The sequence below is a fragment of the Lygodium microphyllum genome, chromosome 22 (genome assembly GCF_053477565.2).
Source record: "Lygodium microphyllum isolate KBCC chromosome 22, Lygodium_microphyllum_v1.1.10, whole genome shotgun sequence".
Classification (NCBI taxonomy): domain Eukaryota; kingdom Viridiplantae; phylum Streptophyta; class Polypodiopsida; order Schizaeales; family Lygodiaceae; genus Lygodium; species Lygodium microphyllum.
The window spans coordinates 89,199,457-89,219,722 of NC_141156.1; the positions used below are offsets into that span (position 1 = coordinate 89,199,457).

At 41.0% G+C, this 20,266-nt stretch overlaps 1 protein-coding gene across 2 annotated transcripts in view; it reads right to left on the minus strand.

Moving 5' to 3' along the window:
* Window positions 1-4,627: 4,627 nt before the first annotated feature.
* The window catches only part of LOC148017397 (kinesin-like protein KIN-14I), a 133,797-nt gene continuing 118,158 nt past the window's right edge, over window positions 4,628-20,266 (minus strand). Inside the window, exon 25 of one of the 2 annotated variants that reach the window (XR_015687962.1) lies at window positions 4,628-4,847. The gene's annotated coding sequence lies outside the window, so the exon portion shown is untranslated. Of the gene's footprint in view, window positions 4,848-11,528; window positions 11,550-20,266 lie in introns of those variants that run through there. The other variant, XR_015687964.1, reaches the window with a different exon arrangement.

Consider the following 20,266-nt stretch of genomic DNA (forward strand, 5'->3'; position numbering starts at 1 on the left):
ACGTGTGAAATTAACTACGCATTACAGTAGCCACATGTGTAAATCAACATTCTTATAAACCTGATTTTTGAACACAAAAGAGTTTTTTCGACGGCAAAGCTCTCTCTATGCTTAACCAGATCAACACAATGCTAATTTGATCGTAGTGCAAAATTATTCTTCAGCGTAAGGCTACTAAAGAAGGCTTCATTGTCCAACATATGCAATGAACCCTCTAGAATATAAGTTTTTTTTATCAAATATAAGTAAGCTCTGAATCCCTTGATAATTTCTATGAAATCATCTAAAAAAATGTCAAATGTATGAAACACGATGGATGCTAGGTTTCTCTTGTCCATGTGAGACCTCCTGAGTTTCATACAACTAAGGCCTGCACTGTTTCTGTTGTGACGTGAGAGTAAGCTTTTTCTTGTCCATTTAAGCCATATTCACGTTCCATACGTCATGCACATACACATGCATGTTATAGAACTTCTAATATCCTCTATGATCTTTCAATATCTTCCAAATGCATGTTTCTATTGGAACAATATATATTATAAAGTTGAAATGTTTAGGGTAAATAATGTTGCCCATAAAGTAGTTTAAAAGTTGAGTCAAACTATAAAATTTCAAATATAATTTTTGCTATGTGATAGTGAAATGAAAAATGTTGCTAGAAGATACTAGGTGAAGCTACTAAGGAATTGAATACCATATATTGTTCTTTGAATAATACAGCAAGAATATGCATGTATGAAAGGCGATGGGTGTTAAATTTCTCTTGTCCATGAAAGGCCTCTTCGCGTTCCATACGACTAAGGCCTGCCATTATTCTATTGTGTCGTATGAAACGCAATTGGTGTTATGTTCACTTCTCGGAGTGAGACCTTCTTGCTTTTCATACGACTTGAGCCTGCATTGTTTCCCTTGTGTTGTATGAAATGCAATATGGTGTTAAGTTCCCTGGTCTAAAACGCCTCTTTGCATTTCATACATCTTATGCATTGTTTTATTGAAATTGAATTTAGGCTATGTGATTAGTGTTTGCTTACTACTTAGTGATTGTAGATTGCTACTTAGAGATTTTTCCTAATTTGTCTATATTATTATTATTTTGGATGTTTCAGATGGCTAGAACTAAGGCCATTGTAAGAAAGCTGAAAGTTGATCCTAGAGGTCTTGCTTCAAAGATCCATCATCCCTTCAAGCCTTCCAAACTTACAAGGAAATCAAAGCCAAGAAGAAGGTTGTCACAGTATGTAAGATGCCTTAAGGAGATAAGAAGTGTAATGAAGGCTTTGAATAATGCAATTCCAAAGTTGTCTTTTCAAAGGCTTGTCAGAGAAATCTGTGACAAGCATAGTCTACATAGTTTTAGATGGACTAGGGCAAGTCTCAACTGTATTCGGAAGGCTACAGAGGATTTTTAGATTGAGTTTTCCAAGATTCTTATATCTCTGTTGCTTATATACATAGGCTTATGCTTATGGATAAAGACATGATAATTCTCAAGAGATTGAGATACATGTTCTCAAAGGTCCTTGATTTAGTGCCTCTTTCTGATGTGAAGGCTTTCAATATTTTAAATGTGCCTCCATATAGAAAGAAGAAAAATGATCCTAGTTTGAAGGTTGAAGATGTTACGCATGTAAATGACATAAGACAATATGAGAAAGAGAAAAAGACCATAGTAGAGTAGTGAGATAAATGGAGGGAGTATAAAAGAAAGAATCAAGAAGAAAAGGAAGCAAAACAACTCCTATCTTTTGAAGAGGAGTTATCTACCCTTCTTGAAAGAGTTGACCCTAAGGGCTTCAATGTTTCTTGCTTTTTATCGGGTGATATTAACAAAAGATTTGATATGGAATTTTTGGACTTTGATTGTGTTTAAATTCTTAAGAATAAAGTGAGAGAAGTAAATGACTTGATTCTTCTTGCTGGGATAAGGTATAGTTTACCAAATTTTATTTTTACTTAATATTTTTCTGACAATAGACATTCATGTTGATGCTTACTATCTCCATTCCTTTGCTATAGGTGGTGTGTAATGCATGAGCTCCCCTTCGATATACAATAAAATATCGAGGTTTTTGATCCATATATCTTATACTATATGAGGAGTGAGCTTGATACAAGTGCTTTTGACCATTGGTTTAATTCAATTGACTTTGAATCTTTAGAGCTTATTCTAATTCCATACAATGAAAAGTAAGTAATTTGATATTTTGTTAGATTTTATAATATATTATGTTATTAGATTATTGAAATAATTTTATTTTCAGTTCTCATTGGAGCCTAATTGGAATAGATTGTGTAGAGAGGCAATGCTTTCTTATCAATTCTATAAAAGAAAACCATGAAAATATTAAGTTTTAAGTTATATAATCTAGGTTCTCATTGATATTTTGATCTTTTTATTGTAAGTAATCTAAATATTTTGATTTTTCTTTTGTAATAACTCTTAAATTTTATTGCATTTTTGACACAGTTGTAAACAAATTAATTGAAGTGCTAGAGACAAAGCCTCCCATGCCTTCTGACTTACTTGCAACAATACAATATAGACAAGTTGCGGTAAGGTCTCGATTAATATGGTTGAAAAACTACTATAAACAAGTTTCTTAGTTTTACTTTATATTGTTGATTGTAATGTCCTCATCCAAGTTGATAGCTACTCCTATGATTGAAGAGTAATTGTAAATGCTAGAAGATTGGTTCGATTTATTTATCTCAATGATGATAAACTTATAAAGATAATGTAAAACATACTAAATTTTAAGATAAAGTTTTATTACAAAATAGTCAATTGTAAAAATTAACAATGAACTACAAGTATTTTTTTACAAATATATGATAATTTACAAGGGATTTCTATACAAGTTAAGCACATTTGGTATATAAGAGCAAAGCTCATAAAACATATAATGGCCAATTGTATACAACCAACAAGAATAAACAATAGTGAAAGCTTGGACATTGAAGGAAAAAATATGCATGTAACTACAATAGATGAAGCTATGCCTTCAACAATCAAGGCAACCAAAGCATTAAAGATAGACAAAAGGACTCTTAGAAAGGATGTCCCTTCTCTAAAAAAAAGTTCTCAAAAAAAAAAGTTGTCTCAAATTGTAAGCCCTTGTGTATAAGTCATAGAGATGACTAACAAAAATTTGTATATGCATTTTATATTAATAGTAAAGAGATCTTTTCTTCAATATCCTTGCATTGTATATTTTTCTCTCATTGTTGATATCTCTAAAAATATATATATATTATAAATGTTTATTAATCAAGAAGTGAAATCAGATATATACCTAAGTAGATATAATACGAAATAAAAACTTACTCATTTGTTATTAAATCGAAACACAAATAAGTATGATAATTCAATATTTTCATTAAGTAAATCCATTCTCACTTGAAGATACATGATGATCTAACCTTTAGGATTGCAATAATGTTCTCATTGTACCAAACATCAAGATTCACTATAAGATCTTTGCGAAAATTATTAACATTTTGGTCTAAAGAGACTACCGCCAACATAATGCCATCTACTATACTAAAAGATAAGCGTGAAATTTTGAGTAGCAATCATATATTTACAAGCTATAGAGTCTTGGTCTATCTTACATATAATTTTTCCTTCTGTCCTAGTGTCCCATCCCTCATCAACAAATTGTATAACATGATCATATGTTAGTCTCTTCACTGAAAGCATAGCCTTTGATTTTCTTATCTTAGCATTAGAAAAAAAGTCAACAAATATATTAATATGCATGAACAAAGTAACTCTACTTAACCTACTTAAGATACTAAGTTTTAATGCTCTCTGTATCTTAGAAAATATTTTACATCTATAGCTTTCACTAATAGCTGGACTTGACAAAGGCCACTCAAAGCTTGAAAAATCTGACAAAGAGGCTACGCTACATGGGAAAAATATAAGAATGGTCATAGAAAAATATTTCATTCTCTACAAGCTGTCTTCTTTCTACCTTTGTACATTTCTTTTCCAATTAAGCCATACATCACATCAATCAAATCAACAATAGACTCAATCGGTTGCCATTCCTTAAGATTAAAGAAATAGACATCTACAAGACAAATGAACAAATGTTATAATGAAAAACCTTATACCAAGTTCAAGAAAAGAAATACTTTAAGAATCAAATCCTTACAATTTGGTTTATACATTGGAAGAATTGAACTTCAAAGTTCCAAATATAGCTCTCTATGCATATACATGTTGCACCAAAACCTCTTTTATGCTATTCTTATTTACTTCAAGCTTGAAATCTCGGATTCTACCCTTCCAAGCAGAGATAAACGAGCTCTTATATCTTCGCATTTTTCCATGTTTTGCCTGTTACATAGTGATCCAACTGCATTTGCTAATAATTGTAAAAATCCATCTTCCATCTTTTTTAAATGAGTTAAACACTGATATCGATGTGATTTGGAATCTTGGATGCCTTGTTGAAGGTTAAATTTCTGTATCCATAGTACACACACATACACACACAAAAGACTAGGCTACCACAAAGGAGGAAAAAATACGAGAGGGATAGAAGAAATGAAAAAAAAAAGTGCCAAGCTTTTTACTAATAAAAGTGACAGAGACTATCATTAATGCAAAGAATATCATAATCATGAATATAAGAGACTAAAAATAGATATTGATACATCTTTTTGTAAAATAAATTTTTACATTTTTAAAATAGAAGTTCCGTTATGGAGGCTTTGCTCCTATTGGTCTAGAACACTCTTTTTCTATCTCCTAAAGACATTTTTGAGACCTCAAAACTCCCCTAATGCATGAAAGGGAGCCTACCACCTTTATCTTGGCTTGCCATTGTGGATATCTGTCATTTACCATAGTCCAACATTAGTATTTCTCGTATGGCTTTTTGGTAAGCAAGAAATTGATTTTGCTTCCATGAAGAGAATAAACAAGCTGAATTAGAAACATGAAATTTTCGAACAACAGTCTATTCATTCCAAAAGATTTTCGTGGCATTTTCTTTCTAACCCTTTTCTATTCTTTCTTGCTTTTAACTTTTAACTTTGTTTAAAGCTTTTTGTTCCCTTCTTGCTTATGTTTTCTTAATCACCTTACCCGCTCCCCCCTTGGGAAATGATGAGAATCCTTTCTAGAATTGGGCATGGGAGAGTCAAGAGCATTCTAGCATAAGATGGCATAGTCTACTTAAGCATAAGCCACTCAAAAAAATGGGGATTGTACTTCAATTGAACATGATGATTGAGACAAAAGCTAATGCATACTTAGGTAATGTAAGTTAGGACATTGGTTAGAAAATCACCCACGTTAATGTGACTAGTCACATGTAGCTCATCTTCCGTAAGGGTGCGATCAATGTAAGGGTAGACCAAAAGACCTAGTCCTCTAGATGTTTGTTTCTAGTGATGGCAATGACCCCAAAAGAGGTTGGTGCTACGTAAGTTGGGTCATACTCGGTTGTTCTAATTGCATGTTGCTGCTCAACATTAGTCATTACTTGGTGACCCTATTTCTCCCATTGGAGCCGTAGGTTACACCATTTTTGTAAGAATGATGAGTCAGAGTAAACGAGGTGAGTGAGTTTCTCAAGCTCAATGGGTGACACAGGCCTTTGGGGCTTGCGGTATGATGTTATTAGCCGTCTGATGAGCGCGTGCTATTTCAAAATTTCACAATTATCGATCAACTCCTTTGCAACCTTGGGAAATTTTATGGTCATGGACTCGTATTCTTCCCTAGTGCAAAATAAGGCACGAACATCAGAGGCAAGGGGTTCATCAAGCAAGCCGAGGTTAAGTCTTTCTTCGTAGCTCCTAGCAAATGTGGTAAAGGTGTTATCCAAGAGCTTGATACAAGTCACCAAGTCATCTTCTGTATCCTCAACAAGGTCCTTGGCGACCGATAGAAATGAATGTCGCTCGTAGGAAGGCCTAAGACCTGCTGGTGAGGACTAGGGTGGAATTGAGCTAGACAGTTGATGGTTCCAAGGGTAGTGGACTAGACAGTGGTGTACCTAAGGGTGACTCTGTAGTCTGATCCGTGTGTCTAGTGTTGCTTTGGGGTACTAAGGGTGGCTCCATTGGCATAGATGGTACATTGCCTTCCTCTTGTGCAAACACTGGGGTCCCAAGCTCTCTGGACTTAGATGATTCTAGGATATCATGCTACTGCATTGGTCGATAGATTGGTTGGTGTTTTTTTACTGCAACTGTCGCGCATTCTGTAGGCTTTGTAGCTCACATTTCTTGAGTGTTCACTGCCTTAGTGGAAGTGGGGCTTCTTGAAGATGGGGTGACAAAGCAACGGTCATGGTTGGGCTATGCTCCTAGGATTTTCCTTCTTGGGCACACATATCCATGTGTTGCCTTCGTAGTATCCTTGGGCTCACAATAGATATTTGGGAATCCATCATGGCTTAATTGTGCGCCTATGTTGATAGCGTTAGATCAATCTCTTAGGTTTCGAATGATAGTTGTTAGTCTTACGTGTTAAAAGAGGGAGAGACAGAGAGAAGGGTTGGAGCAAGAGAGAGGAGCCGTATGCTCACACTATATCTTAAGTGAATACAACACTCTAAGGTCTGTAAGACCATTCACAGCAGGTACAGACTAAGTCTAAAGTCACCAACTTATTTAATGTCCGCATGTGGTACTTGCTGGACAAGCTAAGTGTCAAGTATACACAACCTAAAGATAGTAGAGTTGAGCTTGAAGTCTTAACACTCCCCCCCAACTCAAGACAACATCTGTACCCCAAGCAGCTGTCTAAAAACACTGAACTTTTCTTTACCCAATGACTTGGTAAAGATATATGCAACTTGTTTATCAATCTTCACATGCATGAGATCTACTCTCCTTGCAATAACCATCTCTTTGATAAAGTGGTAGTGTACCTTAATGTGTTTAGTCTGATATGGTATACTGGATTTGTTGCCAAGAGTAAACTACTCAGATTGTCGCATAACAAGGTCATTGGAGCATCCACATGTATGTCCAAATCAACCATAAGCTTCAACAGCCATGTAATCTCACATGCTGCCAATGCAACACCCTTCTACTCAGCCTTAGTACTAGATAATGCAACCGTAGGTTGCTTCTTGCTGCTCTAGCCAATCATTTCGCTTCCAAAGCCAAAAGCATAACCACTCGTAGATCTGCGATCATATGAGCATCCTGCCCAATCTGCATCTGTGTATCCAACCAGTGTCAAAGGCTTATCTTTCACATAGAACAACCCATAGTCTACAGTGGACTTAACATATCTCATAATCCGCCTAACATCATCCAAATGGACTTAACATATCTCATAATCCGCCTAACATTATCTAAATGTGGCTTTCTGGGCTTTTGCATGAACTAACTTATGAGCCCAATTGCATAACTCAGGTCCAGCCTAGTGATAGTCAAGTAGATCAGACTACCAACCATCTTCCTATACATAGTCGCATCATCAATTTTAGCTTCAATGCTAATGTCCAACTTGGCATTCTGATCAAGAGCTGTATCAAGTGGTTTACATTCAACCATGCCATATTTCTTCAACATTTCCATGGCATAGTATTTCTGCGTCAGCCATAAACCATTTTCAACTTTGATCATCTCAATACCCAAGAAATGCTTCAATTCACCTAATTTTTTAATGTTAAATTCAGATTTCAGCATTTGTATAACATGCTATATCCCCAAGGCATCACCACCTATGATTATCAAGCCATGTCTTTTTCATAAACAGATTGTGATCAACCTTGCCAACAGTAAATCTCAAACTCTGCAAGTAATTACTGATCCTTGTATGCCAAGCTCTCGGAGCCTCCTTTAGCCCATACAATGCCTTTTTCAATTTGCATACATAATATTGAAAATCAGGGTGTAGATACCCTTCAAGCTGATCCAGATAAACATCCTCTACTAAATCACCATTGAGAAACACATTCTTCATGTCCATCTGCTGCAATTTCGAGCCTTTAGCAGTAGCCAATGCGATCATTGTTCGTATAACAAGGTCTAGCCCATACTACTAAGCATATTCTTTAGCAACTTGCCTAGCTTTGTACCTTTCTACACTGCCATCCGACTTGCATTTAATCTTATAGACCCATTTGTAGAGCCAATGGTCTTCTTTCCTTCTGGCAATGGTACAAGATCCCATGTTCTATTTTCAGCCAAAGCATCTATTTTCTCATCCATAGCTATGCACCAATTCATATCCATCTAGCAAGCTTTGATCTCTATCACCTTTGTCATATAAGCAAAATGTTTTGCAAAAAAACCATTGTAAGTCAGCCCATCCACAGGGTACTTGCCTCTTTACAATCGTCTAAGTTGTAGTGCACTACTCAATTCCCCTTTGATGAGGCGGAATGTACCTATTCTATCTAGTGCTAGGTGTATACAGAGTCGGAATACCAAGCTTACTATCTAGACTGTGTCATCATACTAGATGCATCATCCAAAGTTTTTTCTTTTCCTATGTTGTCCATCACATCATATATTCCCCTCACTGATATAGTGGTGTCAGCACACGATGAGCCAAAGCTCTATAATCTCCTTGTCCATGGAGATACCATTGTACCACTAAGGCCTATCAATTCAACTGTAGATACATGTGTAAAAGGCATATCCGATGGCACTGCAGCCAGTGATGCATAGCAAGAGGCCATCTCATCAAAGATAACATCTCTGCTGACTAATGTCTCCTGAGCAAAGGGATCATAGCATGTATATGGCTTCTTCTCTTGCGAATAACCAATAAAGACACACATATGCTTTTGGATCCAACTTTTTTCTTTTCTCATCAAGTATGTGCACATAAGCAAGACAACCAAATACTTTCATGTAACTGATATTAGGCTTGTAGCCATACAATTTCTCAAATGGTGTTATCTCATGAATTATTGCAGTGGGAGTCCTATTCAAAATATACATGGTTGTCATAATAGCCTCAGCCCAATAATAAAGCGGCATACTCTTCTCATTCATAATTGCCATAGCAGCTTCCATCAATACCTTGTTCTTCCATTTAGCTACCCCATTTTGCTGAGGAGTATAGCTGCATGTAAGCTACCTATGTATGCAATTTTCAGCCAAAAATTTGTCAAACTCATTTAATACATACTCCCCACCGCTATTAGATCTCAAGCAAGAGATGTAACAATCAAATTCCTTTTCAACCTGCTTTTTAAACTGTTGAAAAGCAGCAAACACCTCGTCCTTTGTTCTCAAGATATAAACCCAAGTATAGCTATTGTAATCATCAATAAATGTCACATAGCATTTAGAGCCTTCCATGGATGCATTATGGGCTAGCTCCCACACATCAGAGTGAACTAACTGCAACGGTCGTGCACTATTTCTTACATGCTTGACAAATGGCAAACCTCAACTGTTTACCAAACTAGAAAACATCACAAACATGACCAATATCTATATATTGAAACTTGGGTAAACTTGTCACAAGCTATTTCTTCTGCATCATTTGCAACCATTGAAGATTAACATGTCCCACTCTCTTATGTCATATTTCCAAGTCTCTAATTGTGCCAGAGCCATGGGCAAATATTGCTCATTTCAACTGTGGCAAAGTAGCATCAAGAGTAAACATCATGTCATTCCTAAGACCACGAGCAATTAATTTGCAACCATTACAAAACTCCTCAATGAAGCATCTATGCTTGTTAAATCAAAGTTGCGAATTCTACTCAGTCATTTGACCCACAGACAATAGATTTTTAGTTTTGACAGGACGTGTAGTACATCATGTAAGTTCTTTTTCCTACCATCATGGATTACCAAAGGTACTTTGCCTTTATGTTCTATGCTATACTATGTGTCATCCCAAGTGCATACATAGCCATTCTTCTCATGCACCATATCTATAAACCAGTCACTATAAGGTGTCATATGATTCGATGACCCCGAATCAATGCACCAAACTGCATCCTCATTAGACTTCTCAGCAGCCCTACCTTTCATATATGTCATGGCAAACAATCTATCCCCAAATGCATCTTTTGCCTAACTAGACAATGCATAATATCCATGTTGTTTACCGTTTTGATTGCCCTGCTTTATCCAACAATCCTTGATAATATGACCGTACTTTTCACAATAGTGACAATCATTATCCTTATTAGGATTTTCAGATGGGCGGTGCTGCTGCCAGGAGCCTTTGTCTCTAGGGCTAGATCTCCCCCTACCTCTAAAATTTCCACCTTGTGTATTCAAACCCTATTGGTTATTATTGCCATACGAGACATTTTACTGGCCTCCTCTGCCAGAACCATAACCGCTACTACGGCTGCAACAACCACGTTGATTCGAATAAAAGACAGTATCCTTGTTCTTGGAGATGCTAAAGCTTGTAGCCAATCCAAGTTTGACTTCCTCATGAATAAGCAATGCAACTAGCTCATTGAAACCCAACATTTCAGCTTGCAAAGAGATGGAAGTATGGAATGACTTATATTCAAATCCCAAACCATTTAATGTTACTGCAACTATGCCTTCATTCTCAACCTGTGTGCCAATGGATGCCAACCGATCCCAATAGTCTTAATCTCTATGACATAAATCTATATAGATCTGCCTTTCCTTTCCATGTTGAATTTATGCTTTTACTGTATCTTCCTGGCACTAGTAGTTGTGTCATAATACTTGATCAATATGTTCCATACATATGCTGTGGTGATTAGCAGTTCATGATTTGCATTACCATAGCATCCAAGATACACAAAGATAACCAGTGTAGCACCTTGTGAGCTCTTTCCAACCAAGCCTGGTACACTTGTCTTTGATCAGTTGTAGAATTCCTCTCTAGGATTTCAGGTTCAGCTTCAACACCTGTCACCAAGTCCTAATATCCTTTTCCTATCAGAAAATTCTCCATGCGGAACTTCCATATGGCATAATTATTGCTTCTCCCACTATTTGGTATGTTATCGGTCCTATCTACATTAGCCATATTGTACCAAACAATATCTCTAACTTCCTGCAAGCCAACAAGTCTAACTAACTAACTGCAGTCTTTAACTGATTATGACAGTTTTCTACAACACATTCACTGCTGAAACCAGAGTATTTCAGCCCATCAACATCTCAAAACCATCCACAAACATGTGACATAACTAGTAGGTACATCAATCAATACATAGACTATGCAATTGCTTTAACTCTGTCTCATGCAACCTTACTGTCAGAGTACACACATGCAGTCTAAAATCTGTAAGTTGTCAGTGACCAGCAGTTGATTCACAGCTAAAACTAAGATGTATACATGTCATACATGCTCCAAAACTTCATAGACATTTGTAGTACACATAGGAGTCCAAATATGGCCATACATACACAAATCAGTGCATAACTAGCAACTACAAGTGTCAAAACTCCTGTTCATAGATTGCAGTCAACAAACAGTCAGCAAAAAAAGGGCTCCAAAATGTCTTCAAATCACTTCATACATTTGCTTCAGTGTGTCGGGGTCAATACATGACTATACATACAACCATAGACACTCTGTCTTCAAGAAGCAATGTCATGGACTGCATTCCCTGCTTGTAACCAACCAAGACTGTTTAAATACATTTGTTTTTAGCTCCAGACTTCAACTTTCAATAGCATTCAATGCTTGTCCTAATGCTCCAAACATTCCCAGACATATCCCAAGCCATACATTTGATAGAGACCAATCAATGTTATATAGTGCTTCAAGTGTAACCAATGCTTGCTGTCCACAGATTCATGACAGTTTCTAGCTTGTAAAAGGCTCCCAAATCTGAAATTTTTGACCTCCAAGGCATAAGAACAAGTGCATATGTCCTTGCATATACCTATGCTTCAATGATGCTTTCTGAGCATGACATAGAGCTCAAAGATCATGTCAAGGCAACATACATGCTGTGTATTCTCTCTTACCAGCAGTTCAGGACTGAATTTCAGATTTGTACATCCATGTCTCAGGTCATAATTGAGCCCTCTCTAGAGCATTTGCATACAACAGTCTTCAAGCACCTTTCAAAGGGTCTGGGCCAGCATTTAACCACTTACTAGCCACTTTATGTGGTGTCTTTGCAATCAAGGAAGTTCAGACTGCAGCATGCGCAGTTCACGCAGCCTGATAGGCTGTGTTTGCAGCACACCAGCAGCAGATGGTGCTCATTGACAACTTTTGCAAGCTCAAATGGAGCCTTGGTGCACTCCCAGACAAAAGCCACAGACAATGCTTGAGCAATGGCAAACTCAATGTCTCAATACATACCTTTCAAGAACCAATGGCAGCCTGCCTGTCTTCAGAGAATCTTGGATCTTCACTTTCTTCAGGTCTTCTTCATTGCCTCCTACTCCAAAGAGCCCACCTAGCATTGCTCTGATACCATCTTAAAAGAGAGAGACTGAGAGAAGGGTTGGAGCAACACAGAGGAGCCGTATGCTCACACTCATTTCTTCATATTCCATAACCCATATATCTTAAGTGAATAGAGCACTCTAAGGTCTGTAAGACCATTCACACCAAGTACAGACTAAGTCTAAAGTCAACGACTTATTTAATGTCCGCATGTGGTACTTGCTGGACAAGTTAAGTGTCGGGTACACACAACCTAAAGATAGTAGAGCTGAGCCTGAAGTCTTAACATTGTGGGGTTGTGTTTGCTTGCTACGAGTAGGTCGCTTTGGTGCCTTGGCACCCATTTAAGCGTGGGCTTTGTGGCTTTGGGGATGGCCTTAGTTGGCGGTGGTTTTGTAGTCTGGGTGGATTGTGATGACTCACGACCCCCCTTCTTAGGCTTCGTCCTAGGTAGCTTCATCGGTGGCATAGTAGGCTTTGGTGGAGCCTTGTTGCCCTTGCAGAAAGCTGTCACAATTCGAATATTGCCAATGGAAAGGTGAATACGCTGCAGATCGTAGTTCATGTTACAGTGTGCTTGCTTCTTGAAAGTGCGTCCTAACGACGACTCTTGACCTGCATCCTTTGTATTTGGCAATACATAGATGACTGGTAGGCTCTGAGACTCGATAGAGATTGCCATCTTGCACTTCCCTAGGAGTGCATATGACTTGCCCTCGAATGGGCTGAGTTTAGCGTTGGTAGGCTGTAACTATGGCTGACAAACAAGGGTCCAATAAGCATCAATCAAGACATTAAAGTCAGCTCCCTCATCGATCAAGGCATCAAATGCGTGCGTGTACCGGGCGGTGGTCGTGATGCGCGGGTATGCTGGTGCTACTACCTCCTCATCCTCATCCTCTAGTTCAGTGATGGTGGCGACACGGACATTGACAGGGGCTTCTAGCATAGGGGGCTCATGCAGTGGATGTGTCGGAGGGTAGTACTTCTTCATGCGATTGCCATTAAAGAAGCCTATGCCCTCACCTTCAAGGGTTTCAAGTTCTATGTTGCTTGTCCTACTAATGGTGCGCACTCGAAAAGTACCTAATCCTCAGAATTTCATTTTTTCCTTGTGACCCTTTATCGAGTAGAGCAAAACAAGGTCTCCCTGCTCAAAGTCGCGTTGTTTGATGTACTTGTCGAACCACATCTTCCATCGTGCTTTCTCACAAATTAGGGTGTGGGTGGCTATGAGCCGAGTCTCAAAGAGTCGTTCCAATTCCATGAGAGGGTCAACCCAAGCTTCCTTCCCTTCCCATCTCTCCTGTATTACTATCCTCAAGCTAGGGACAAAGAATTCTAATGGCAAGATTGCCTGTGTCCTGTAGGTCAGTCTAAATGGTGTCTGTCCTACAACCCTTTTATAGGCTGTCCGATAAGCCCATAATGCTTCCATAAGTTTGTTGTCCCAGTCACTTTGCGAGGTGGAAACTACCTTCGTAAGGACGTTGACTAAGATCTTGCTCGTGGATTTTACTTGGCCATTAGCTTGAGGGTAGTAGGGTGAGGGTACCTCATTGATAACGTGAGTGCCTTGGTCACTTACTAATTTGATAGGGCAACCAAATCGTGAGATAACTTGCTCCCACAAAAACTTTGCTATGGTCCTAGCATCGTTCTTCCTGGTGGCTCATGCCTCGACCCATTTCATAAGATAGTCAGTTACTACGATGATGTATCTAGCCTGTGAGTATTGTGCTATGGGACTAAAGGGTCCAACAAAGTCGATTTCCCACTTTTCAAAGGGTTGTTGTATAATGACAGGGGTCAAATCCATCTTATCCTTTCATGCAGGAACTTTAGTCCTTTGGCACTCATCATAATGCTTTACGAACTTAGCAGCATCGTGGAATAGGGTGGGCCACCACACCTGAGATTGCAGCACCTAACGGGCTATGATATCCCCACTAAAGTGCTCTCCAACAATCCCACCATGTGCTTTGCTCAACACATTGTGCATCTCGTGCTTGCACACACATCGCCGTAGCAATCCGCCTTGCCCTAACCCATAGAGCTGATCGACTATTAGCTGATAAGGTTGGATTTTCAGAATGAGGCGCCTAAGCTTGGCCTTCTTAATAAGTCTCTTGAGTAGACCATGCTCTAGCACCTGAACTATATCATCCGCCCAATACGACATTAGATCGGCTTTAAACAAATCTTTCTCACTAGACATGCCAAAGAGATGAGCGTCTGGCAAATTGTAAGTGATGCCTTGTCCAGCAGCTTCTCCTATGGGTATTCGAGACATGTGATCAGCCATGTAGTGCTGCTTGCCCTTGCGTACCACCATAGAGAAGTCAAATTCTAGAAGAAGCAACCATCTAGCGATGCCTCCAGTAGCGCAAGGTTTATTTACAAGATATAACTATGCTTGATGGTCTACAAAAAATATGAAAGGCCTAGCTAGGAGGTAGCGCCGAAACTTCTTTACAGCAAATACCATGGCCAAGAACCAAGCGAACACGTCCACGTACTCTTGCAAGAGCGCAATGAGACTGGCCTCTTCCCCCTCGGTCAGGTTGTTAGCTATAAACACAGGTTGAGGCTTCTCGCCTTCCCTTGCCAAGTTGACTTTCTTGACCTTGGTGGGTCCCTCAATCGGCTCACTTGTCTGTCCTTTTCTTTTCGCCCCCAACAGAATCACTACCCTATCACCTTTTTTAAACTTCCTAAAACGTTTTGGTAGGTCATCGGTTTCTTTTGTTGTTCTGCCTCCAATTCCTTTGTCCGTCCTCTCCTTTCTTCCTTCAATCATTTGTGCCTCAGGTGGACTAGCAAGTCCCCCTTGGTGCATTTGGTCCGAGGAAGTCGGGGTATCTCAGGGTCACTCTCCGTACTGACCTTCGATTCGGAATTAACTCGCAATCCTCACTAGAGGAGGGAGTCTCCCCTGGTGGCCATATCTCGACAGGTGTGTCTGTCCTAAGCAAGGATGCTGCCGGTGGTTGTAATCTATTGCTCCCACATGCTCCAACCAAGAATGATCGCACTCTATCCGCATGACTCCTCTCTCGATCTTGTAAGCACTTCCTTTCAAAGGCTTGGAGTCCGCTCTTATGTGCTCTATCACCCTTCCTTTTGTGTCTATTCTACTATGTCTACTTCTTCCTCGCTTTCCTCACAAATGGAGTAGTAGTCCTCGTACTCATCATCGGAATCAACTCCTCCTAACTGCTTGTCATCCCCTAGACTCTCGTCTCTAGCCTATCCTTTGTCCGTGACTAAGGCCCAATTGTACAATAAGTTCAAATTGTGCACCTTAGTCCATTTCCACTTAAGCTCGTCCAACAGATGTCTGAGGGGCTTTAGATTAGCAACGGGGTTGCCGATCAATCTGCCTGTTAGGTATTCTAGGATCTTGTGAAGTTCCAACCTATTGCTAGGGATATAGAAAGAGATAGGCCTTGGTTGGCTACTTGAGCTCCTAGCCATCATGCAGAGTGGCACTTTGGGCTCATTTGACACGCTCAATTTTTGCAACTTGTTTATACGTCTCCTCTTCCTCTCAGAATGGGAGATCGATGTTCGCTAGGACGTGCATCCAATCTCACTTATCCTCAGGGCAAGGGATATACTTGGTTAATGGCCCGTACGATTTCTTTAATGGCACATCATCCTTGAGCATGGTAGAGATAGCATCTAGGTCGACGGGGGTCATCTTCCAAGTGTCCATCTTGACCCTCGCTACTTCTGTTCGGTTTCCTAAGAAGATTGACTGTTGCCCGTCTTCGATAACTTAAGCATTCCTCATCCAAGGTCGGCCTAGTAGAATGTCATAGTCCACTCCCTTCATGACGATCAAGTTCATAGAGAATTGGACACCCGTGATCTTCACTGGCTAATTCTTCAAGACTCCAAATGGCCTAACTTTCATTCTATTGGCTAGAGTAACGTTGAACCTAGCGGTTTCGACAGGCGGGTTTCCCTAAGCTTGGAGCACAATATGGCTCAACACGTTCACTCTTGCCCTAGTATCTATGATTCCCTTCCGTGTTACGTCTCCTAGGGCTGGGATAGGCAAGACTGCGCGCATCTCAGTGTCTTCCTAAAAGGCGTTAACGTGTAACGACTTTGGCGCTGAGTGCAGCGTCCAGCTAGGTATCTGTGTGATTGCATCCTGATCTTGCAAGTCAATGGCAGCATGCTCCATCGATTCTTCCACCCAGTGTTTCAACTCTTGCCTTAGCGTGGGTGCCGCCTGAGCAGGTCTCCTAAACTCACAGTCACTCGGGTGGTCAATAGCATCGCGAGGAGGTTGTTAATCGCTTGTCTCTCTCCTAGGTTTGTGCTTCTTGGCCATTGGTCTTGGTTAGCTGGCTAGCCCGTAGCATCTAAACTTGGCCTAGGTAGCACTCCCTATGGCATGGGTGCGTCTCTTGACCTTGGTCGTGCAGGTGAGACTGGTGTGCTTATACTAGAGAGATCCTCAATCTTGTCCTCTAAGATAGGCTCATCGTGCTTGAGGTGCTCCTAGGCTTCCTTTACCCACTCCTTGACTTTCGCTATTGCCTTGAGTTGGCGCCTAGGGTGAGGATACTCCCCTATCTTGGCACTCCCTTTCTCTGCCGTCTTTGGAGTGGTGGTCTCTGCCTTTGCATACGTGACCTTCTTGCCAATCACTAGCGTTGTCACATCCTCAATCTTAAGCTTAACCTTTGCGTCAATCTTTTTCTTCCTTCTCCTTCGGCTCTTCTTTCCTATTGAGGCTGCACCTAAGTTGCTAGGCCTAGGCAATGATATGCATACTTCCTTGGTTTGTGCTCTGGTCATGACATGCAGCGGGATGGGTGTGTCTTCATTGTCGAATGTCTCAACTCCAAACAGCCCCAAAGGCATTGATGACACGATTGCCGAGCTAGAGGATGGCTTTCTTCTAGGGCAATCGGCGAAGAGATGAGTGATGCCGCACTCAACACATTTGAGGTCAGCATTTTCCCTATTCGCTTCTCTCTAGACAGCATGATAAGATATGGCTTGGGTGACCAACACGAGATTGAATCTTGGGTCGGCCCCCTAGGAATCCTCTGCCCCTACCTCTACCTAATGCCATCACTGGTATTGGTCGATAGTTCATCAGGACTAGATTGCCCTCTTCGTCATACGAGACATAAGGGTTCATGTAGGCTTCATCTTCGTTAGGCTCCTCCACGTAATGGACTGGAGCATCACTCAATGGATGGGTTATGTAGAGTCCTGGTGGCCTAGATTGCTCTCTTCGTCATATGAGACGTAAGGGTTCACATAGACTTCATCTTCATTAGGCTCCACGTAATGGATTGGAGTATCACTCGGTGGATGGGTTACGAAGGGTCCTGGTGGCTTAGGTATACCTGTCGGGTTGATCTCCATCCTAGGGATAGTTGGTTTCACGTTGTTTGGTGCTGGGAGCACCAACTAGGCTCCTCTTCCAAAGAAATTTGGTGGCCTATTCTCTAAGTATGGCGGATTGTACAGCTGGACATAGGGAAATCGCCTAGGCAACCTACAATGTATGGCATCATGGCCGAACCTACCACAATTCGCGCAAGGCCTAGATCTAGGATCATGGCACTTAGTTAGAAGGTGGTTGCTGCCACAATGCACACATTGGACTTGCGGTCGTGCTGGTTTCCTCACTAATTCCTACAGTTATGCTAGCTCCATTCTCACCTCGGCTAGCTCCTGGCCTTGATCTATACTCTTCCCCTTGTCTTGCGTGCTAGGGGTTGATCTCTTGCTAGAGGTTGTGGTCCTCTTTGAGGTCCTTTGACTAGAGTCATCGCGGTAGCTCCTCTCTTAGCTAATCATCCACCCTAATTGCTTCGTCAAAAACCCTAGCTAGCATGTCTCGCTGCATGATGGAGTTGCTTTCTAAGGCTTTGTAAAATTCCTCGCTACAGATTCTGTTTATGAATACGGTGGAGATAGTCCTTTCATTGGGTCGCTTGTTTGCGGGGATTCTCTTGAAGAGGCTACGCACACGAGTGATGTAGTCTCTTATGTCCTTGTCCCTTTGACTAACGTTCATCAGTCGGGGACTATGAGGTTGTTAGAGTATCTTGCTTCCGAGAATCTCTTAATGAAGAGATCTTTTAGTTGGGCAGAGTTCACTTGCTCTCCCACGTCTAAGCTAGTGTACCACGTCCTACCTTTATCGCCTAAGTAGAGCCCAAAAGCTGGGAGCATTGAGCCAGGTCTATGAGATTGTTGGCCTCTCAAACTTGCTCGTACTGCTCCATGAAGTTGTACGGGTCACTAGTAGGCTGATACTCGTCCAGTTGCTTAGCTACTGCAAGGATTTTTATTGGCTCTTCACTCCCTGAGTAATTCCTATGCCTGAGAGTAGCAAGGTCACTAGCGCTATTGCACTTTGTTCGGCAACCATATTGTCCATGAGCCGCTTGGTCACAAGCTTGCTCAGTGTGAGGTCTGCCTCGAGTGTCCTCTTCCTCTCCGCGTTTGGTCTTGCCTTGCTTCTACCGGCTAATGCTAGCACTCGTCAAGCTTCGTGCATATCTATGTCATGCTGCAGCTTCGTAGCTCTCTGCTCGCTTAACACTACCTCCTCCACTGGCCTACCATGGATTACTGTTCAGGTCAGCAGGTCGTATTCGTTGGCCTACCCTGGATTACTGTTCTGGTCGAACTGGTCATCTCCTAGGCTCCTGACATCGTCTCTACCTCCCGCTCCATGAGATTGTCAATCAGTCCGAGTAGCTCTAGTAGCGCTTTGCCCTCAATCTTGCTATCCTTTCAGTCTTGCAGCCGTCTCCGAAAGTCCTATCAATGGGACTTTGACGCACGCGACAATGTTTTGGGAGTCTTCTCTTACTAGTGGGTTCCTTCAAGTTATTAAGTCTAAATGTGTTCCTTGTTACTGAAAACAGTCCTCAACTTATGTACACTCAGTGCTGGCGCTTTGTGTGCACGGTGCAAAATCAAACTTTCCGTTCTTTTGGTGCACTTGTGTAAAAGAAATCATCGTGGGTGCGTAAACAAAACAAAACAATCATACAAGTATGGCTACCCCCTTGGCTTGTCTATGACCTAGTATGGCTCTAAGCGGTCTCTGGTCGCTCCTAAGGATTATCCGACGTCTATGTTTCTCCCTCTACGCTCTATCAAGACTGGGTTACAATCTAGAGGCCAACTTTGGGCTACAAGTCTAGTCGGTTATGTGATTGGGTTCCTAGAGTTTACCTGTAGGTCGTATAGTCACGGTTTTCTGCAATTTTTTATCTCAGCCAACTTAGGCGGGTTTCTAGGGGTGTCTTGGGATCTAAGCTAACTGGCTTGGGGCCACAAGTCCTATCTCTGTGTTTTTCTGTTCTATTTTCTTGGTCTGATTCCCACAATTGGACTGTCCAATTCTAGGGCGTTCGAACTATCTAACTGGGCTGGTTCGACTCCGAAAAGTGGTCCGATCGGACAGCTTGGTCTGATTCCAATTGGTGGTCTGATTGTTGGTCTGACTGTGTGCATCTGACTAGAATGGGTCCGACTGGACAATTGGTTCAATCCCTGGGGTTGGTCCGAGTGGCGATTGGGAGTTCGACTAGACAAGCGATCCGATCCGACCAAGGGATATGGTCCAACTCTCCTAGTCGGACAGTCCGACTACCCAATTCTGGGAATCCGACTGGACACAGTGGTCCAATTGCGACAGACGGGGCACAACACGACGATCCTTAACTATTTCTTCATGTCTGGTTTACGGTTGTCTGTGAGGCTGTCCAGATCACATCTATGCCAAGCAAGGAAGAGTTTTGCACACCTGGAGCAAAGGAAAAGCTCCAAAATTGAATGCCACGATCTCCTCTGGTCAGCAGGTCTCTCTCTCTCTCTCTCTCTCTCTCTCTCTCTCAAGCTCTCCTTAATCTCTCAACAAAATGAGGTCTC